Genomic DNA, 23,871 nt, shown 5'->3' with positions numbered 1-23,871 from the left:
TTCAATATTGAGAAATATCAATAACCTCGGATACACAGATGACACCACCCTTATGGCAGAAAGTGAAGAAGAACTAAACAGCCTCAGATGAAAGTGAAAGAGGAGAGTGAGAAGGTTGGCTTAAAACTCAACATTCAGAAAACTAAGATCATAACATCTGGTCTCATAACTTCATGGCAGATAGATGGGGAAACAATGGGAATGGTGACAGAATTTATTTATTTTTTTACTCCAAAATCACTATAGATGGTGATTGCAGCCATGAAATTAAAAGATGCTTGCTCCTTGGAAGGAAAGCTATGACCAACCTAGACAGCATATTAAAAAGCAAAGACATTACTTTACCAACAAAGGTCCATCTAGTCAAAGCTATGAATTTTCCAGTAGTCATGTATGGATGTGAGAGCTGGACTATAAAGAAAGCTGAGAGCTGAAGAATTGATGCTTTTGAACTGCAGTGTTGGAGAAGACTCTTGAGAGTCCCTTGGACTGCAAGAAGATCCAACCAGTCCATCCTAAAGGAAATCAGTCCTGAATATTCATTGGAAGGACTGATGCTAAAGCTGAAATTCCAATACTGGCTACCTGATGCAAAAAACCATCTCATTGGAAAAGACCCTGATGCTGGAAAAGTTGAAGGCAAGAGGAGAAGGGAACAACAGAGGATGAGATGGTTGGATGACATCACCGACTCAATGGACATGAGTTTGAGTAGGCTCCTGGAGTTGGTGATGGACAGGGGGGCCTGGCATGCTGCAGTCCATGCGGTCACAAAGAGTTGGACATGTTTGAGCGACTGAAATGAACTGAAACATTAGAATTACTTTACCTAGAGTAAAATAAATAAATAGAATCTTGACAAAGTCAGTCTATGGATCTTGAGCAAACATTTTTAATTGCAAAAATCATAGTATGTTTAAATAAAAATAAATCAAATATAATGAAATTGAAAGTATTAGTCACTCAGTCATGTCCAACACTTCACGACCCCATGGACTGGAGCCTGTCAGGCTCCTCTGTCCATGGAATTCTCCAGACAAGAATACTGGAGTGGGTTTCCATTCCTTTCTCCAGAAATTGAAGTGTGTTCTAGCTGCTCTTTCCCTTTAACACAGAATGTCGTGGAAACTTTACAGTCCCTTGAAAATCTTACTTGGCAAAGGCCGTACGTGTTAAAATACTGCACCTCTAACCTCTCAGAGACAAAGTTATTTAACCTTCTAAATAAATACCAGTATTTTTTTGTAGTACTGGGCATTGACACATCTTTCCTGTGAATGTATAAAATCAGAGAATCTTAGACTTGAGATAATTCAGCTTTCTGCAGGTTTAAAAGGCTAAAGGCATAGAATGATTTAAGTAGCATTTAGAAGGGTAAAGGAGTGATTTCTAAAGCAAAGAAATCACTCTGAGTTATTCAAAGGTTTTCTTCTCCTCAGGGCAGCTTAAATAATTGGATTCATGGGTATCTGAATTACTGGAAGGTGGTAGAAAGTACTCAATGTCACTTCTTATATTCATCTGAAAGTATTTGCTTCATTTGACTATGTCATTTAAGAATAAATTCTTGACATAATTTTTAAACACCAAATATGTGTACAAGGATCTCAGGCAAGCTATTTTGACAACAATGTAAAGGAAACTACATAAATTCATAAACTACATAAACATATTGCTGTTTAACAAGACAAATATCATATTTAACAAAATTCTGAGTTCTCTCTCTTTATGGATGTCCCACTAAGTTAGATGCTAACTAATGAAGAACATTCTAGTTGTCATAAGATATAATGAGAACTGGGTAAACAATTATAAGATTAAGCTGAAATATTTCAATAACAGAATAACAGGGGAAGATATCCAGATTTCTGAGTTGATTCACATAATATGTATTTTTGTAAAGGTTATGTTAATATATTAGGGATTGTTGATGAGATTAAAAAGAAATATGTTGAATATCGACTTTTTCATCAGGAATAAAATCTGTATAAAGAGGTAGTTCGCCTCAGTGACAAGAGATTCTCATTGATTAGTTCAGTAAAATATTAGTTGGTACTAATTGTCAAATGGAAAAGATAGGTTAAATTGATTTTTTAAAAAAGGATAACATGAAAGAGTTTATAAATCCCCCTTAAACTACTGAATAGACCAAGGGCTCCTTTGAGATGAATGTCTGTGCATATTAAGTCATGTCAGTCATGTCTGACTCTTTGCCACCCTAGGAACTATGACCCACCAGGTTCCTCTGTTCATGGGATTCTCTGGGCAAGAATACTGGAGTGGATTGCCATGCCCTCCTCCAGAGGATCTTCCTGACCCAGGGATCGAACCCACATCTCTCATGTCTTCTGCATTGGCAGGCAGGTTTTTTTTTTTTTTTTTTTTTACCACTATTGCCCTCTGGGAACCCCTGGAATGAACATATGGCATAGAATAACTGTTCATCCTATTTTTTGTTATGGTCCAAGATAAAATTACAGAATCAAGTTGACATAGATTGAGATTTGATGCAAAGATTGAAATAGCAAATCCTTTTGGCAAACCCCAGGGAATATGCACTTGGTTCTTAACAGTAAAAAGTCAAAGTATTTGAGCATTATCCAGGGAATACGCTTAGTAGAGAAAGAATCTCTTGGGCTCAATATTCTATGATATAACTTCCACTCATCTAAACATTTGAGAAAAATTTAACTTAAATTTCTTGAGACAAAGCACAGTTTTAAAACTTATGAATACAAGTCAAATATAATTGTAACCCTAAGGATCTTGAGAGAAAAAAAAAATTCCACTCTGTTCAAGATTCCAACCATTAACTTGAAAATTATAATAGTAATTGTCCACAATAGTTAGAAGGAAATTTTGTCAAAATCAACTACTTTGAAGAGTACTACTTTGAGCTGAAGTTAAGTTCAAGAGGTTAGTTAGGGATGTGTAATATATTTGGAAAGCCAAAATGCCTCCAACACAACATATAAGCTAGTTTAAGATCTGTGAGAGATTTTATTCAGAAAAAAAAAAAGAGATGTGTGGGCTGAGAGCCTAGAAATTTGACAGACGACATCAAGGATCAAAGAATTGTTACCAAAAAAATAACAATTTTTTAAACATTGTCTTTATTGCTCATATTTTGGTCTTGTATATATAAAAGTTTACCAAAGTAAAAATTTTAAAAAGACTTAAATAGAAACAAAAGTATAGCTTAAATATTCAAATTTATATTTTGTCCATAAAACATAAATAATTATGGGAATTCTTAACCATACAGCTTGATTTTCAGGATATGGCAATTCATATACTTTTGCGGTTTTTGTTGTCTCTGGATTCCACAACACAGCTCAGTTAAGAAAAGAATATATTATGGAATAATTAACAGATCACAACATAGACAGTAGGCATTAACTGCTAAGATGGCAGACACAAACAAGTTACTTTAAGTTACATTGTATTTTAACTTGTTACTTCAGTTTTATTGATATTAGAGTAACTGTATACTGGTATTCTTCTGCTGATCATTTACTTCCTTGGTTTATATAATGCTATTCTACAAGAGCATTTAAATGTTCTATTCAAGTGAAATGATTCCAATTCTTTAATAATAAATTAACTTTTTCTTTTAAAAAAAGAATTTTTTTCCTGTTCATTATCTTTGAAAGTTTCTAATACTATAATCATAAGTGTGGTTTAATCTCCCACATAGTAACCCGTCCATCCTAAAGGAAATCAATCCTGAATGTTCACTGGAGGACTGATGCTGAAGCTGAAACTCCAATACTTTGGCCACCTGATGGGAAGAACTGACTCATTGGAAAAAACCCTCATTCTGGGAAAGACTGAGGGCGGGAGAAGAAGGGGACGGCAGAGGATGAGATGGTTGCATAGCATCACTGACTTGATGGACATGAGTTTGAATAAACTCTGGGAGTTGGTGATGGACAGGGAAGCCTGGCGTGCTGCAGTCCATGGGGTCACAAAGAGTTGGACACGACTGAGCGTCTAAACTGAATTGAACTGATAGTAACTTAAAATAATATTTTAATCATGATAAGCTTCCTTTTGATCCAGTAGTAGATCTTTATTGGCTCTTATTTTCTTGAAGTCTTTGAAATTGAATACCTATTCAAAAGTAATTTTGTTTTCTAGAAATTGTGAGATTCAAAGATTAAAAATATCTAATTAGATGATGGGCAGCAATCAAAAGTCCTTTTGAGTCTACTAAGCCCTCATTTAAGTACAAGAACTTTCCACCTTTAAATAAAAATATAACTCATTCTGTTTGAAGAAGGATTAGGATTTATAATATTAAATTTTAGAAAAAATAAGAATGGAAGTGACTATAATATTAGAATATGTTATTGTATCATGACATATGGATATAACATGAATATAAGCATTGTTTCAGAATAAAGGTTAAAAGATGTCTATATAATTAAAAATTACAACCTGGAAACAGATTGAAAGTTCAAAAGCAGATGTTAATTTTTGGTGTGTTTGCTGAATGAATTATCAGATAGTCATTAATGAAATTCCATGAAGTTATTATATTTGAATACTGAGTGACATTTTTAATTCCTCTGGATTTAGAGACTAGGAGCTAGAACAAAGCAATATAAAGTCACTTCATATTCTAAATGAGCCTCAGATCAATGGAGCCAGTCCCTAGATGGTGCAGTACAACATTTCTCTGGGATTACAGATGAGGGGAGAAAGACTTGTTTAGAAAGTGGATTCCAGAATGCCAAGACATGACTTGGAATTTGGAATTGATGGTGGGTAACCAACAGTTAGGGCTTACCTGGTAGCTCAGCTGGTAAAGAATCCGTCTGCAATGAAGTAGACCCCAGTTCGATTCCTGGGTTGGAAAGATCCCCTGGAGAAGGGAAAGACTACCCACTTCAGTATTCTTGGGTTTGCCTGGTGGCTCAGATGGTAAAGAGTCTGCCTGCAGTGCAGGAGACCTGGGTTTGATCCCTGAGTTGCAAAGAGGGCATGGCAACCCACTCCAGTATTCTTGCCTGGAGAATCTCCATGGACAGAGGAGTCTGGCAGTCCATGGGGCTGCAAAGAGTCAGACACAACTGAGCGACTAAGCACAGCACAGCAGCACAACCAGCAGTTAAGCCGATTATGCATGGTCTACTCTTTCTAAATTTGAGTACACATGTAGCTTTCTGCACTTAGCATTGAAACATGTATAATTATCATATGTGAAATAGATCGCCAGTCCAGGTTCAATGCATGGGACAGGGTGCTCAGGGCTGGTGCACTGGGATGACCCTGAGGGATGGGATGGGGAGGGAGGTGGGAGGGAGGGTCAGGATGGGGGACACGGGTACACCCATGGCTGATTCATGTCAATGTATAGCAAAAACCACTACAAGATTGTAATTAGCCTCCAATTAAAATAAATAAATTAACTCTTAAAAATGAATAGTTAAATCACTTCACCCTCAGTTTTGCCATTTAAGATGTCCAGTGGCTACTTATTCAAATATTTACCCTCACCACTATTTAAAAATAATGAAAGAAGACAAGATAGGTGATGTGTGCTTAGCCACTCAGTTGTGTCCGACTCTTTGCCACCCCATGGACTGTAGCCCCCCAGGTTCCTCTGTCCATGGGATTTCGCAGGCAAGAATACTGGAGTGGGTTGCCATTTCCTCCTCTAGGGGATCTTCCCAACCCAGAGACTGAACCCACATGTCTGGCGGCTCCTGCCTTAGCAGGCAGATTCTTTACCCTGAGCCACCTGGGAAGCCCAATATAGGTGACGAAGCAAACTTTTTTTTTAATTTTTTTTTTTTTTTGATCTGCTTTCCAAATAATCTTTCTCTCAGTATTTCCTTCTAAGAGTTGGACTCAATTTACAGAACAGTTGTTTTTAATTCCTCAAAGAATTGGGCTGCAATCTGAATGCTATACAAGGTACTGACACACCCATCCAATTATCTTATCTTCAATTGCTTCTTTGTATCAGGGAGAGGATCTTTAGGTAAGATGAAATTGAAAACTTCCCATGTTCTAAATTTAGGATTGTCTGTTTATGGAATGTTTTATTACTTTCCCTCTGAGTTTATAGGGAAGAAGGCCTAAGAAAGTTCCTAACTGGCTCTGAGTGTCTGCTTCTAATTTGGCCAACTTCTGGCCACAGGGCAGCTGCTTTGAAAAAAGGGAAAAAAAAATAGAATAATCCTGTTCAATATCCCATCAGCTTTCAGCTTAAGGACAATCGGTAAGCATTCCTGGTCATACTTACGAATTAAAAAAAAAAAGAAAGAAAACCCCTTGCGTAACACAGAGCGGCTGTGTTGCTGCAGTTAGCCTAAACCCGTTACCAGGCAACAGTTACCAGTGGCCAGTTAGTGGTCCTGCTCAGCCATTGGTTGGTGCCAGTGTAGGCTCCACCCCTAAGTAAGCAACTGCCAAAGGGCTACCGTTAGTTGTCCTGCTCACCCATTGGCCGGCTCTGTAGTAGACCCCTCCCCCAAGCGAGCAACTGTCACTGAGCGACCGTTAGTGGGAGATACAGCCAACTGTCAGTGGAAAGGTGGTTCTCGGGCAGAGAATGAGGTAAGAAGTGGATCCCCGCCTTCGTCCCCCGGCCCTCCAGGCTTGGGCCAGCCAGTGAGCTCACAGACCCAGGCTGAGGGCTGTGTCCTACAGGGCTGCAGAGCCTTCCCCAAGGTGGCTCACTGACCTGGCTCAAGGCCTTGAGGAAGCAATAACCCTCTCCTGCTTTCCCCCGCCTCCGTGGCTTAATGGCAGCAGATGCAGTCTGTGGGGCCTGGGATACCGCTGTCAGGGCAGCCTGAGAAACCTGAGGGCCAGTTGGCTCTTGGACGCCTGGCTACTTCACGGATGACAGCTGGACAGGATTTCTGGGGACCCGGCCCTGAGGGAGCCGCAAACTGAGCTTTGCCTCCTCTCAGCAGGACTTGGACCTCGGAGGATTTGGTTGAGCCTTGGGAACTTACTCTTTTTTATCAGATGGAGAAAAATACTTATTTGATAGAGATTTATAGGAACATGGTTACCTGACCATGACCTGACTGAAGAACAAAGGCTCTGAAACCAAGAAGTTTGCAACAACTCACCACAACCCTCCCTCACCATTCCTAGAAAAGGGCATTGCTGAGAGCTTTTGGGGAGCTTGGGGTTTTTAAGACATGTGCTACCCATCTCTTTGGTTGGCTCTCAATAAACCTTTCTCTGCTCCACACTCTGACATTTTGGTATTGTTTGGCCTGACTGTGCTTCAGGCACGTGGACTTGCATTTCACTAACACTTTGATACAATAGGAGTCCCCAGAGAAGGTGTAAAAAGCCCCGGCAAGATCCACAGCCTCTCCCAAAGGCAAGCAAAGGAAAGAAAGACCCAAACAATTCCTCTGAAAGCTGGCAACCCTGACAGGACCTGAGCTGCAGAAAATGAAGTGGGAGCCTCACTTCTGTCTATCATTTTGAGGCCCCCAACTTCATGATTGCCGAGCCAGGTTCTCAGGATACAAAACAAAACAGACGAGAAGGCAATAGCTATGTATTTTGGGAGAGAAAGGATCAATAACTACTGGGCCAGAATTTGTAAAGAAACAGACAATGCACAATTTCATTTTATGCACTTGATTGAGCACTGCAGACAGAGACCCAGAACTACTCTGATAAGAATTTCACTCTTCAATAGCTCCTGTCCTTTTCCCCAGAATCCTGAGTAAGTGGGGTTTAAAGTAGAGCATGTAGCTCCGGTATCGATCAGAATTTGGAAAGGTTTCCCCTTCATTTTAATTTTCCCTTGGCCCTTGAAGGGAATGGCTGGTGGCACTTGAGTTGGAGAATCCCTTGGTGTCCTGTGGACCCTGGAAAGAGCCCACAGGGGCACTCTCCTTGGAAGGTTGGACCTGGGGGTGTCAGTAAGGCCACTAACTTGGTGGACTTTTGGTGATGGTTTTGTGGTTTATTTAGAGTAGAAAAGCAATTTAGAGAGATGATTAGTACTCTAAGCGCTCAGGTAAAGGAGGACAGAGGGGAGTCAGAGGAGCCATGCCAGTATTACAGTGTTGCACTGGGTTCCTCCTGTCTTTAATTTTTCATTACCTGTTCAATCTTCAATAAAGCTATTTCAGAATTTTGAAGGGTTTTAGATGCTTCTGCATCTTGTCTAGTTAGAACATTCCCCATAATGACCATTGGAATTCTAGTAAGATTTGAGTAAGATTTTGGCCATTTTTATAGATACCTACACAGCTTCCTGGACCACAGTTCTTAAATATAAAGTAAGTGATTACTCTGGAAAGATGGTGTGCTCTATTCTTTGAAACTTCAGGATTCTATTAATTTAGATAAACCTTAGATTTCTCAGAACCAAATTAATACTTGAGAGCTGTGCTTCTTGGTTGTGGATTTTGCATTGCTTTACAGTGTACCTCTTACACAGAAATGTTCTTGAAGTTGGCAGGCAACTTAGTGTCAATCCAACACAATTCATGGCGAACTCATCGTAGCATGGGAGTCTTAGAGTTAGGGGAAGAGCTCTAGAAGCTTTCAAGTGCTTGAGCCAGCCATGCTCATCAATTCTGAGGCTTTGATTTCTGACAGTCTCAGTAGCAACAGATGTATTATTGTTTTCATGAGACCATTTCTTTATAGCTGTCCTCTCTTGATTGTGTTCAACATGAATCAGTAAGTCAGGGTTTTTTTCCTCCTCTTGTGTGTGTGCTCAGTTGCTTCAGCTGTGTCCAACTCTTTGCAGTTCTATGGACTGTAACCGCCAGGCACCTCTGTGTGTGGGATTCTCCAGGCAAGAATACTGGATTGAGTTGCCACACTCTCCTCCAGGATATCTTCCTGACTGAAGGATCAAACTCATGTCTCCTGAATCATCTGCATTGCAGGCAGATTCTTTAACAATGAGTCACTGGGGAAGCCCCCTTTACCTCCTTAGTAAATATATCAAAATTATCCATTTCTCCATGCTGCATTGCCAGCCTCCTCGTTATAGTCACTGTTGCTATTCACCTGGGCTATATTATAGTTTGATGATTTATCACTCACATCTCCTCTTGGTTCTGCTCTAATCATTCTCCACATACACTGAAAGAAGTAATTTCCCCTCAGGAATTTATTCACCATGTCACTTCTACTAGAGCTTGTGATTCCAAGCATTCCCTTTTCCTATGGGCTACTCATCACATATGCAGGTCAAGAAGCAACAGTTAGAACTGGACATGGAACAACAGACAGGTTCCAAATCGGGAAAGGAGTTCGTCAAGAATGTATATTGTCACCCTGATTATTTAACATATGCTGAGTACATCATGTGAAATGCTGGGCTGGATGAAGCACAAGCTGGAATCAAGATTGAATTAGAAATATCAATAACCTCAGATACACAGATGACACCACCCTTATGGCAGAAAGTGAAGAACTAAACAGTTCTTGATGAAAGCGAAAGAAGAGAGTAAAAAACTGGCTTAAAACTCAACATTCAGAAAACTAAGATCATGGCATCCGGTCCCATCACTTCTTGGGAAATAGATGGGGAAACAATGGAAACAGTGACAGACTTTATTTTGGGTGGCTCAAAAATCACTGCAGATGGTGATTGCAGCCGTGAAATTAAAAGAGCACCTATACAGTATACTAACGCATATATATGGAATTTGAAAAGATGGTAACAATAACCCTATATGCAAAACAGAAAAAGAGACACAGATGTATAGAACAGACTTTTGGACTCTGTGGGAGAAGGCGAGGGTGGGATGTGCTGAGAGAATAGAAACAAGTATACTATCATTGAAACATTGAAACAAGTATACTATTAAGTGTGAAACAGATCGCCAGCCCAGGTTGGATGTGAGACAAGTGCTCAGGGCTGGTGCACTGGGAAGACCCAGAGGGATGGGATGGGGAGGGAAGTGGGAGGGAGGCATCGGGATGGGGAACACATGTAAATCCATGGCTGATTCATGTCAGTGTATGGCAAAAACCACTACAGTATTGTAAAGTAATTAGCTTCCAACTAATAAATGAAAAAAAAAATCCTGAAGTGAAAGGAGCTAAAAAATAATAATAAAAATAATTTTAAAATGTATTAAATGATTAATGATTAATGTTATATCCTGTATCTAATATAAAGCCCCATAGGTCTGGCCATTATCTAATATCAGTGCATGTCTCTAGATCCATCCTACTATAGTCACACTGAGCTTCTTTCATTTGCCTGGAAGGTTTTCCCACCTCAAGATATTCCAAAGCATGTTAACTTCTACTTGAAATCCTCTCTCTATAGTTCTTTTTAAATTTTTAATTGAAGTATAGTTGCTTTACAATGTTGTGTTAGTTTCTGCTATCTGGCAAAGTGAATCGGCCACACATATACATGTATCTGCTCTTCCTTGAATTTCCTTCTCATTTAGGTCACCACAGAGGTTTGAGTCAAGTTCCCTGTGTTATACAGTTGGTTCTCATTAGTTATCTATTTTATGCATAGTAGTGTATATATTCCAGTCCCCAATCTATGGTTCCTGATATAATAGCTTCTCCTCATGTTTCAATAGAGGATGAAATGTAACTTTCTCAGATTTCTATCATCTGACCTCCTTTGTGATTTGGTAAGTCTACTTTATGATTCTAAATTATTGATAAATTTTTAAATCTTTTTCATATTATTTTTCATAACAATAATTCATATTTATCTGTTATACATATATAATTCCCACCAGTAAGAATATTTTATTTGCCAACATATATTCAGAATCTAATAGAGTCTCAAGCACAAAAGAATTTAATAAATACTCTAACCAGAAGGTTTCTGCAGTAAAACACCTGCCTACAGTACAGGAGACCTGGGTTCAATCCCTGGGTCAGGAAGAACCATGAGAGAAGAAAATGGCAACCCACTTCAGCATTCTTGCCTGGAAAACCCCATGGACAGAGGAGTCTGGTGGGCTACAGTCCATAGGGTCATTAAAGAGTCAGACATGACTGAGCAACTAAATAACAACAAAAAAGAAATAACAAATGATAATCATGTAAGAACACATGTATTTAGGTTCAGGATTTTCCTCACCAAATAATATAGGATGCACGTTATCTCATGTTTGATTGGTCAAATCTAGATAACAGGTCACAGTTGAAATATTTAAACCCAAATAATTTTCAAAGAAGTTACAGCAAATACATTAGCCATATAAAAAAGTACATCCAACATTAAGGCAAATAAATTCTGTTGAACTTTTCAACACAAGTTGAGTGGGGGGAAAAGTGCATATTTAGTTAACTGAATATGAAAGCTAGCAGTGTAGGGTTTTTAGCTATAAACCAGTTCTGTATTTTGAGAAGTACTATTTATTCTGAATAGTTTATCTGAGGCCTTTCTTTCTAGCAGATTTAGATGACAATACTTGCTATTTCTTAATGCCATTTGGAATCCATAGAATATCCCCTTTTAAGAGCGTTGGCTGTAGATTCAGACATACTAGGGTTTAATCCCATTTCTATACTAAAAATGGGCTTCCCTGGTTGTTCAGACAGTAAAGAATCTGCCTGCAATGCAGGAGACCTGTATTGAATCCCTGGGTTGGGAAGAGCCTTGGAGAAGGGAATGGCTAACTACTCCAGTATTCTTATCTGGTAAATCCCATGGACAGAGGAGCCTGGTGGGCTATAGTCCATGGGGTCACATAGAATCAGACAGGACTGAGCAACTAACACTTTCTTTCAATTTCTGTGAAATAAGTTAAGATTGCTTGCAGCATTTTCATCATCACATCCAATTTCTAACCATAGCTATTGTCCTCTGCATATAGAACACATCTAAACTTTTACTTCTTTGTAAAGACCCAGGTAGAGGAGTAGATTATGAGTCAGTTAAGTTCCTAGAATGCCAGGCTACAAATGGTACTGTTTCTCTGGGTTTCCAAATACTATAGTGTAGATAGTGTAGAAAACTGATTTTATCAGAACACATCTCAAGTCTGAACCCTCTGTGCCAGAAAATGTTAAATTTTTCTTTTTATTTTTATATGTACTATATTGCTTAAATTCCTCTGCCTAAGGAATACAAAAGTGATATACACTTTGCTTAGCCATCTGATGCCTGCCGAAGAGCCTTCTGAATAAAGCGTCCAGCAAATTGCCAGGTTTTGTTGAGGTTGAGGGGAATATGCAAATTTAGGGCGAAAAGGGAATTTCTAGGGACAACAAATTAAGAGAGTACTGACACCAGTGGTCCTATTCTACCCTTCTCTTGCTATGCCATATTGTAAATTTATTATGAAAGCACCATTTATTAAAGTATTATAGCACTGAGGAAATTTTGTAAACTATATTCTTATTTCTAGATATAATGTGTAGTAAATATATTTGTGCTATCAGTTCAGTTCAGTTGCTCAGTTGTGTCCAACTCTTTGTGACCCCATGGACTGCAGCATGCCAGGCTTCCCTATCTGTCACCAACTCCTGGAGCCTACTCAAACTCATGTCTATCAGTGATGCCATCCAACCATCTCATTCTCTGTCATCTCCTTCTCTTCCTGCATTCAATCTTTCCCAGCATCAGTTCTTTACATCAGGTGGCCAAATTATATATAAATATTTATATTACTTTTATTCATATTTACATATCTGATCCTTCTTAGTAATTTTGTTTATTTTATAAGTATGTGCTGCTGCTGCTGCTGCTGCTAAGTTGCTTCAGTCGTGTCCGACTCTGGGCAACCCCATAGACGGCAGCCCACCAGGCTCCGCCGTCCCTAGAATTCTCCAGGCAAGAACACTGGAGTGGGATGCCATTTCCTTCTCCAATGCATGAAAGTGAAAAGTTAAAGTGAAGTCTCTCAGTTGTGTCCAACTCTTTGCGACCCCATGGACTGCAGCCTACCAGACTCCTCTGTCCATGGAATTTTCCAGGCAAGAGTACTGGAGTGGGTTGCCATGCTAAGCACATCCAAACTTCCAGCCACTCTGCTTGTTCTTATTCTCATGCTTTTTGAGAATAAATATATTCTATAAACTCAGAAGATACTTTTTTAAACATTTGCTTGATTAAACTTGTGAAACATTTTTTTAGCAAATACACTGAAACATCATTAAACTATTTGGGTGGTTGTTGTTACAAGGCTGTCTAAGCACGTAAGTTTTGTGGGGAAAAGTATTCACCAAAGTTTCACTGCATATACTATCAGGCCATTTGTTTATTTTTTGCTACTCCTTGTTTGTTTTCATTTATAAGTAACCATCTAAGCAAACTAGAGCAGGCTTATAAGATATGCATTATAAATTAAAGTCATCTGTTTGAATCTCCAAATATTTAGATCAAGGCAATATTCTCTCTTGACATATGCAGATAGAGCAAAATTGTCTTCCTGTGCTCATCATGAGCCCTGCTTTGCAAATGAGAACTGTATGCTTTAAAATAAATACAATTGTGACCTTAAAATTACAAACTGTTAGCATCAAGAGCTATAATTATAACCTCTTTATAAAGGCTCTTGAATAACCTCTTTAAAGTCCTCAGCATTTCTGGGCATTATCCAGATAGCCAACTAAAAATGTCATACGCAGGGGTAGGGAAATAAAATGCTGTTAAAACCTTGGCCATAAGGATGGGAAACATTGGCTACACTGAATAACCTTACATGTCCTTAGTACAATCACCTTAGAAAATCCCCTTCTTAAATGCATAATAAAGAAAATGTTCCATTTTCATTGTTGTTAATTTCTGTTAATTCATCATTGCATTGCTTTTGAGAGTTTTGGTACACTAATTGAAGTCCTAGAATTATAGAAATTAAAATTGTTAAAAGCCCATCAACCCATCTTACTCAATTCATTAGTGAAGGATTACTTGGTGTGACTTATTCTTAGTGTTTAGTCAAATTTTAAATGAGTTCATCAATAGTATTTTTAGGAAATGACCTCAATGATAAGAAAGCTTGGTACATGCATTTTCATCATTATCACTTAAAAAAAAAAAAGTGTTTAGCCACATCCTAGTCATTTTAGCATCAAAAAAGTGAGTCCATTTTTTCCAGTATTTGAAATTCTCCCCTAAAACATGGCAATGCTGTATAGTATGCATGTGTGCTAAGTCACTTCAGTTGTGTCCGACTCTCTGCAACTCTGAACTGTAGCCTGCCAGTCTCCTGTGTCCATAGGATTCTCCTGGCAAGAAGACTGGAGTGGGTTGCCCTGCCCTCCTCCAGGGGGTCTTCCAGACCCAGTGATCCAACCCATGTCTCTTGCATTACAGGCAGATTCTTTACTGCTGAACTACCGGAGAAGTCCCATGCTATAGATATTTAGTACTAAATGCTTAAGACAGGTTAAGAAACATTACTGGAGTGGTGAGGACTATGTACATTTTAATTTACTTCCAGGAAAAAAAAAAAAAGATTCAGTGTTTAGAATGTAGAATATAATATCAAGAAACTTATTGTGGGAGAACTTAAATTTTCTTAGTCCCGCCATGACTTTTTGAAATACCTGACCTAAGTCGAGATCTTTCCATTACTGTTTCCTCACCTTCAGTTAACTAACAATCCCCGTAATCCATCATTTCACTTTTTCATTCAGGCAATTCTTCATGTCTATCTTTGGATTATTTTTTTAAGGTCACAGAATATTCAAAATATTTCAGTGCAATCACCATAGGTTAATTTTCTGTAGATGACATATTCAAGAACATCTTCTTCAGTAAGATGGAAGTTGAATAAATCCCTTGATCCCTCATCAAACTCTAAGTCAGTCTATGTTGATGAATATTCTGTTACAAACAATTGTGTCTGTTTCCTAGATTTAGCATGGTGTCTGAAACAGGGAAAATGAGAATTACTCTTAAATCCAGCTACAATCAATCATCTTAGAATATACTCTGGTCCCTATGAGTGACACAGCAGAATAATTAAAGTACTCCTCTGTCAGAAATTGAATATATTCAGAAACATTTTAGATAGAAATAGACTTTTTAACTTTTAATTTTCAATTGTTCCTAATGAATTCCCATAACTATGATTTAACTCATCTAATTTTTTATTCTTTCTGACAGACGTGAAACCCTTCGAGCAATAAGAAATTCTTTTTTTCCATTTTTATTTCCCCCTGCTCACACATTTTATTATATTTATGTCATGTACTAATGGTTTTGAAAGAATCATGCACTTAGGGATGTTCTTCTCAATGTCTCTCCACTACTCACATGTATCCACCTTTAGATATAAACTAATCTTGATGCTGTTTAAAAATTAATTTGATAGTGTTCATTCCAAAGTAAATTAATTTTTACAAGCATCTTCTATTTAATGCCATCATTCTCATGATCAGTGTATTAAAATTCAAAATCATCTCTGTACCAATTCATTTCTCTCTTACAGTCAGCTACCTCATTCTTTTCATCTGCTCTTTTTCAATGATTCTAAATCTAAACCATTTAGTTGAATAGCTGTTTTTTCCTTTTGATGTAATCTAATTTTCCTTTTTTTTTTTTCCTAAAGCTACTTTGAAGAAATGTAAGAAAAACAATTTCTTACTTTGGTTGAAAATAGGTTCTCTTTCACCTCTCAAATATCCTAAAACCATTAAACAATTAACTCAGTAGTAACCTCATCACAGTATCTGATCACTCACTTCTTTCAAATTTTTAAGTTTAGCTATTCAAGGGAAATTAACATTTAATGAATTTCAGATAAAAGTAAATTTTTGTGAAACGTGGAAACTCAGTGTAAGCGGGAGTGAATGAGAAGTTTTGACAGAGGGTTCTGAATACACCCTTTAATCTGGAGGATGATTTAGATCGCCTAAGAACAAAGAAGCAGAGGAAAATGCCTGAAATGCAACTGCTGACAAAGGAAAATGTTGTTTAATTCACACATGTCCTTAAGGATGCTCATTAGTACCCTTTAAATATTTCATTAAGTGGTGCCTGAGCAGTTAGTATATGTAACAGACTAAGCTATTATACAAAACCATTTCCTTTAACATTAAGTGAATGCGTATATAAGGTTTCTGCTGAGATATTCAATAGTTTCTATGCAATGAATAGTTCCTTCAAATTTTTACAATCTATTTAAAGAAGGAAGCAGTAAACACCAAGAGCACAATTGTAATTCAAGAGTTTAATAATAGAATATCTCATAAAGAAGACTGTGACTAAGTCAGAAGTGATTTACATAGACACTGTGATCCCATGGACTGTAGCCTGCCAGGCTCCTCTGTCCATGGATTTCCCAGTCAAGAATACTGGACTGGGTTGCCGTTTCCTTCTCCGGGGATCTTCCCCACCCAGGGATCAAACACAGGCTGTCTGCATTGCAGGCAGATTCTTTACCAACTGAGCTACTAGGGAAGCCCATTTTCATACACTATTGAGGGCTTCCCTGGTGGCTAAGTTATAAAAAATCTGTCTGCAATGCAGGAGACCTGGGTTCAAACCCTGGGTCGGGAATACCCCCTGGAGGAGGACATAGCAACCCACTCTGGTACTCTTGCTTAGAGAAGTCCGTGGATGGAGCAGCCTCCCGGGTTATAGTCCGCAGGCTCACATAGAATCGAACACGACTAAAACGAGTAAGCAGCAGCAGCCTACACCATTGAGTGATACAAGCAGCATAAGGCTAGCCATCTACTGAATTTTATGTCCTTGAATCTCTCATCTATAAAATCCTAATAATAAACAATACAGAGTTAGGGGATAATTTTAGGGAATAAATACCTTACATTATTATAACTTGTATGTATAATTAAAAAAAAAAAGCCTCAGAAAATATTCGGAGCTATACAAAAGCAGTGAACTTGTTTTTTCAAAAGACTATTATTGTTTTGAGCAGTGATTCCCACCAAGGACAACTTAATCCCCCAGAGAACATTTAGCAACATCTAAAAGTAATTTTCATCTTCACAGCTTGGGAGAGGAGAAGCTACTGGTATCTCATGGATAGAGATTGGGGATACTATAAAACATCCAAGGTACAAAAACAGCCCCTTCCCACAGCATTGAATTGTCTAGCCCCAAATTGGCTCTTCTACTGAGGCTGAGAAACCTTGGTTGACAGCATTTAGGAAGTGACTCATGAGTGATATATACAAGTGCACAAATCTTAAAGAATGGACCTTAAAGTGGAGGTGTTCTTAGAGGGAGAGAAAAAGCAAGTGATAATGTACAGTAGTCCACGCTTATCCATAGTTTCACTTTCTGTGGTTGAATTGCCTGTATTCAATCACAGTCTGAAAATATTAAATAGGAAACTCCAGAAATAGACAATTTGTAAGATTTGAACAGCACACCATTCTGAGTGCCATGATGAAATCTCCTGTAGCTTCATTTGGCTCCACCCAGGAAGTGAGTCACCTCTTAATCCCCGAATCACTCCGATTAGTCACTTAGTAGCTGCCTTGGTTATCAGATTGCCTGTCACGGTATCTCAGTGCTTGGGTTCAAGAGACCCTTATTTTACTTCATAGTGGCCCCAAAGCTCAAGAAAAGTGATATTGGCAATTCAGAGATGTCAGAGACAGGCTGTAAAAGGCAAAGGTAAAAGTTTTCCTCTTAATAAGGAAAGAAAAAATTATATTCTGAGGTTGTTTGTTTCTACATAAGAATAGATCTTCATTCACATAAAATTATGAAGGAAAAAAATTTGCAAAAGTTGTAGCTGCAGTGTTGTAAGTGTTTAAAGATTGAAAAGGCATTAAATTTAAACAATAAGATATTTTGGAAGAGGAAGACAACATTCACATAACTATCATTACAGCATATTGCTATCACTGTTCTATTTTTATTAGTTATGGTTGTTAGTCTTTTGTTGCACCTAATGCTGCAGTCCATTGGGTTGCAAAGAGTCGGACATGATTAGCAACTGAACAATAACAAAAATTTATAAATTAAACTTTATCACAGGTATATGATAGTTATATATCACAGGTATGTATATAAACTTTATCATGTGTGTGCCGAGTCACCTCAGTCATATCTCTTTGCTGCCCTTTGGACTGTAGCCCACCAGGCTCCTGGAATTTTCCAGGCAAGAATACTGGAGTGGATTGCCATGTCCTCCTCCAGGGGATCTTCCTGACCCAGGGATCTAACTCGGGTCTCCCATGTCTCCTGCATTGGCAGGTGGGTTCTTTAATTAGTGTCTCCAGGGAAACTTTATCATAGGCATAGGGAAAACACAGTATAAAAACCAGTTTGACCATATCCATGGTTTCAAGCATTCACTGGGGGTCCTAGGAAGTATCCTCAACAGATATGGGGGAACTACTGTAGTTTCTAGAAGGAATCTTGTTTTCAAAAATGGATTTGAAAGGCAACAATAGAGCAATGAGGTAAAGCACGTTTGTTGGTTTAAATGTAAGCAGGTCTTTAATAAACAAACTGTGATTGAGAGAATAATTATATAGTTAACATGGAGAAATTTAAGACTAGTAGAATTGGGGAAATTTTATACATGTAAAGGTAAGCAAATATTGAGACAGAAAAGAAGAAAAATAAGGAAAATAGAAGACTGTTAGAGTATATCCTATAATAAAAACCTAGCAATGAAAAAACTGAATGGAAAAAGTAATTGAAAATATGAAATTGCCAAAGATTGTAGGATGGGTGGACTGAGCCCCAAAGGAAAATATCACTAGTTTACTTCAGAAAAGAATATTCACTACTTTGGGCACTAAAACACTGTAATATGTATTGATTGTCTAGGAAATTCCACATATTACAACTATCTTGCTGAGGAACTGACACTTTACTTCTCAGAGATTTTCATTTCAATAAGGTAAACAATGCATAATATCTATTCTATAATGTGCATGATACCATAAGAGTTAAAAGAACTCCATGGTTAAGTAAGTATTTTTGAGAGGAAAGAAAATTAAAACTGCCTTAAATTAGCAAGAATTCATTAACTCTAAGACTCATATAGATAACTATTTCTAACACTTTTGGCTAACTTCTGCCTCCCCAGGGGTAAAGAAACTGTAGGATTTTCTCTCCTCTGATGGTAGGCTGCAGAATATTTGGGGTTGGTGCATTAATTTTTCTTTTTCCCTTGGCAGTTCAAACAACCATGTTATTCCTGCCTTACATCCCACAACCCAGACAAGAGCTGGGACTAAGCATTCTTGGCTCTCATATTCTCACAATACTCTGAAAATAATATCCTCACCCTTGGCCGTTCAAATCTACAACCCTACCCCATCCCACAGTCCTGAAACACTTGCTTTCTTGCCAGACACTACTCTTCTCAAACCACAGCTTAAAGGATTTTTATCTTGGCAGTGAAAAATATTATGTGGGAGGCAAGGAGAAAATTGTTCTGTCACATAATATGTACTTTCAAATCTTCCAGTCTTCACCAATTAAAGGCTTTGATATTAAAGCCCCATATAAAAAGGGGCAACCTCTTGCTCTGTGAGAGATTCTGTATACCTCCTAAGACAAAAGGAGACAGGTGTTCTTGGCGAGGAGATGACAGGGGTGATAACTGTGAATACCTCATACACCACCTCACCCAAACACCTATACCATCAATTTGAATGAGATCCAGCATTCCTGACTCCTTTTAGGAATGCTATCATAAAGGTCAGGGGAAAAGACATTTAAGTTATTAAATGCTTTGCTGCTTCCTGGTAGGTTCTGTCAGAGAAAGTCATTTAGTAAGAGTTTAAATAGTTTATCTCGGTTTCTTTATATTACCATTTATGCCAATCACCTTGTCATTCTTCCATTTTACCAAGTTGGGAATGTGTTAAGTCTTTCATAATTTTTATCTTACTCCATTGTGTAATTTTCATGTCCTTCTGGTACTTTCCTTATATCTTTGTTTTGTTCTAATTCCTCCAGTTTTTTATATCCCTACTCAAGATAAAGATTTTTCAATCTTTGGTCTCTCCTAGTCTACCATGCAAAATAGGAACCAACCAATAAAGTGGATGTAATTTGAACGTTCTTCATGGTAAATAGATGGAGAAACAGTGGAAACAGTGGCTGACTTTATTATTTTGGGCTCCAAAATCACTGCAGATGGTGACTGCATCCATGAAATTAAAACACGCTTGCTCCTTAGAAGAAAAGTTATGACCAACATAGACAGCATATTAAAAAGCAGAGACATTACTTTGCTAACAAAGGTCAATCTAATCAAAGCTTTGGTTTCTCCAGTAGTAATGTATGGATGTGAGAGTTGGGCTATAAAGAAAGCTGAGCACCAAAGAATTGATGCTTTTGAACTGTTGTGTTGGAGAGGACTCTTGAGAGTCCCTTTGACTGCAAGGAGATCCAACCAGTCCATCCTAAAAGAAATTAGACCTGAATATTCATTGGAAGGACTGATATTGAAGCTGAAACTCCAATACTTTGGCCGCCTGATGCGAAGAACTGACTCACTTGAAAAGACCCTGATGCTGGGCAAGATTGAAGGTGGTAGGAGAAAGGGATAACAGAGAATGAGATCGTTGGATGACATCACTGACTTAATGGACATGAGTTTGAGTAAGCTCCGGGAGCTGGTGATGGACAGGGAGGCCTGGCATGCTGCAGTCCATGGGGTCGTAGAGTCAGACACAACTGAGCAACTGAACTGAACTGAACTGAATATTAATATATTCTTATTTATGATGTTTCCAATCAGTACACAGTAGATTTGTTGTTGTTGTTCAGACACTAAGTTGCATCCAACTCTTAGCAACCCTATGGAATGCAGCATGGCAGTCTCCTCTCTCCTTCACTCACTCCTGGAGTTTGCTCAGATGCCTGTCCATTGAGTCAATGGTGCTGTCTAACCACACCATCCTCTGCTGCCCCCTTCTTTTTGGGTTTCAGTCTTTCCCAGCATCAGGCTCTTTTCCAATGAGTTGGCTCTTTGTATCAGGTGGCCAAAGTATTCGAGCTTCAGCTTCAGCATCAATCCTTCTAATGAATATTCAGTGTTACTTTTCTTTAGCATTGACTAGTTTGATTCCTTGCAGTCCATTGGACTCTCACGAGTCTTCTACAGCACCACAGATTAGTGAATATAATTAAATGTGTGTGTAAAACACTATTTTTGTAAGAGTAAAAGCAATTAAATAAACAGAAAATTTCTTCTTTACTTGACAGAAAAAGCTTTAATTAACATGTATTCAAAGAAATTTGCTACTTCAAGAGGATATTTGTAATTCTTCGTAGTGACATCCTTCCTTATAAATTCTTCTTACAGAGAATTTCCCATATTGCTAGTCTGCACTTTTCCAGGCTCTCTTGTTGCTAGGGTAGGGGAAGGGACTTTGCGCTTCAGCCACAAAGGTTTGTTGACACCTGGGTATGGAGTGGCAGTCGTTTTAGCAGCAGAATTCCGTGGCCAACTCAGCAGCAGCGACAGAGACACAAGCTTCAGTGAACTGCACTGTGGTGACTCCATGTGAGACTGCAGCCTGCAGGGTGTCCTGGGCTATTATTACTGGCGATGTGGCCTTCATCATCAGATTGTGAGCCTTCTCAGAGGTGACGTGGGCTATCTGTAATTACTTATTAGATTGATTTTCTGTGCTGCCAACAGTGATGGATGCAGTAACTCATCAAACTCAGTTCACTGGCAGCAACAAATAATCCAATATGTCGATATGAATTAAAAAATTGACTAGGAGGCCCAGGGAATGGAAAGGGATAAGAACTTAATGGCTTCTTATAGCACAAAAAAGTGAGCAAAAATCCTTATTTCTTAATCAAAACTTCATTTATATAAAACATACTTTTATAATGTATTTATAATGTATAATCTATTTCCCATCTTCCTGACATCTAAAACTTGTCCAGATATAAAAAGAATATCTTTATTTTTGTAGTCTATTAATCTGTATGGAAAATACTAAAATAATAAAGAAACCAAAATGTATCTTTCTGTGATAAAAATGTATATACACATAGATATATAGAGAAATTAGGTACAAGACTAATACCATTGCCCTTGTTACTGCTTTTATTCTTATCATTAAGTATAAAACCTCCTGGTGATCTCTCATCCTAAATAAAATTTTGTTCATTTTAAGTCCTTTTTCACAATAATACACAAAACCAGCATAAACATTTTTTTTTAATTTCTCTCTAGGAAGTTCTTTATTTTGTTATCAGTGTTGTAAAAAACAACAACCATTTTAAGAATCTAGTATCACATAACATGAATTTAATAAACTTTATAAAAACCAACCAAAAACAACTTTTTTTTTAACATTTGAAATAATTGTTTTAGTTCCAAACAACCAACTCGTATGTGAATTTTTGTAACATAAGTATTTGAAAGCTGAATTTATTAATTTTCTTTTGAAATAATATGAAGCAAATGTGATTAGAAAATGTCCTAATTGAAGATGAGAAATAAATTTTAAATAGTAGAAAGAGTGAATGTTTAAAAATAGATTTTCAGATGGAAAAATTTGCTTCCATTTTACTTGGTGGTTTTTGAGAAACATCATGCAAGTTGCTTTCATAAAAACTATGGAAATAAAATAGTAAAATATCAAGTAATTTTTTCAACCAGTTCAGTTCGGTTCAGTTCAATTGCTCAGTCATGTCCGACTCTTTGCAAACCCATGGACTGCAGCAGGTCAGGCCTCCCTGTCTGTCACCAACTCCCAAAGTTAACTCAAACGCATGTCCATTGAGTAAAAAAAAATAAACTTCTATTTAATTTAAAACAAAGAAAATAAGTTATGTGATGAAATCAGCAAAGAAAAATCATGCCTCTGAATCTATCCATAAACCTATAGTGTCAGCAGATATACGAGTCTACTCTGCATCTATCTGAATCAATGACTCATTAAGAACCTTTTAAGAAGAAATCAATGTATTTTAAACTCCCTCTACACTGAAAATACATAGGGACTCAACAGGCACTTAGAATAAATTTCCTCCATAAACACTCTTATTTACATATTTGCTGGGCACCATGTCATTTATTTCAATCTTTTCCTACTGCCAATTCTTAATGAAGAGAAAAATTCCACAGATTCTGTATTTGGATATACTTTTCTTACTTATTTTTCATATTTTTTAACCTTGATTTTTGAAGAGGGTTGGACTAAAAAAGATTGATATGTATTCACATGTTAAGAGATGAAACAATAATTTTGCTTAATCAAACATTTAAGAGTAAATCTTATCTTTTATAGATACAAAAAGAGAAAATGCATCTATGGTTGATATAAATGAAGGCTTTTAAATTTAAAAATATTTCTGGAATTTAAATAATTTATAAATTCTAAGTTAAAATTTTATCTCTTGGATACTACTTTTCAAAAATTTCTAAAATAAATGATGAAATTTCAAAGTGAATATGAAAGTGAAGGTCTCTCAGTCATGTCCGACTCTTTGCGACCCCATGGACTATAGAGTCCATGGACTTCTCCAGGCCAGAATACTGGAGTGGATAGCCTTTCCCTTCTCCAGGGGACCTTCCCAAACCAGGGCTTGAATCGGAGTCTCCTGCATTGCAGCTGGATTCTTTACCAACTGAGCTATGGGGGAAATTTCAAACTCTACTACTAAAAGCAATTTGATGTTTATTTATTGATATATAAAGATATTCCATGCAAATAAAATTACTGAAGAAATAATCCTGATTAATGCTTTATTGTTTCTGAAATATTAATAGTTAAGAAAAGGCAGAATGTAAAAGCTTAATTACAAATAATGTGGGTAATTTTATTAAATTTGTACAAAGTTGAGTCACAGGCTAGAAGAAAATGGCTAATAACAACTATATCTCAAAAACATGTTTTTAAAACAAATATCGACAAAGTAATTAGTAATTCAATAATTAAATGAAATTTAAGGAAATAAATTATAAGAAGGGGGTATAGAATATGTAGATACAGAGGTATAAGATGGTATGTTTTGAACTACAGATCCTT

The 23,871-nt window shown here is 37.4% G+C and overlaps 1 long non-coding RNA gene across 1 annotated transcript in view; it reads left to right on the top strand.

Annotated features, from left to right (window-relative positions):
• Positions 1-6,410: 6,410 nt before the first annotated feature.
• Positions 6,411-23,871, top strand: part of LOC110133430 (uncharacterized) — a 90,908-nt gene continuing 73,447 nt past the window's right edge. The window contains exon 1 of the long non-coding RNA XR_011485175.1: positions 6,411-6,567. This is a non-coding gene — a long non-coding RNA (uncharacterized lncRNA). The remainder of the gene's footprint in view (positions 6,568-23,871) is intronic.

Source organism: Odocoileus virginianus, chromosome 32 (assembly GCF_023699985.2).
Source record: "Odocoileus virginianus isolate 20LAN1187 ecotype Illinois chromosome 32, Ovbor_1.2, whole genome shotgun sequence".
NCBI lineage: Eukaryota > Metazoa > Chordata > Mammalia > Artiodactyla > Cervidae > Odocoileus > Odocoileus virginianus.
Note: the sequence above shows the minus strand (reverse complement) of the source record. Positions and strands in the feature narration are given on the sequence as shown.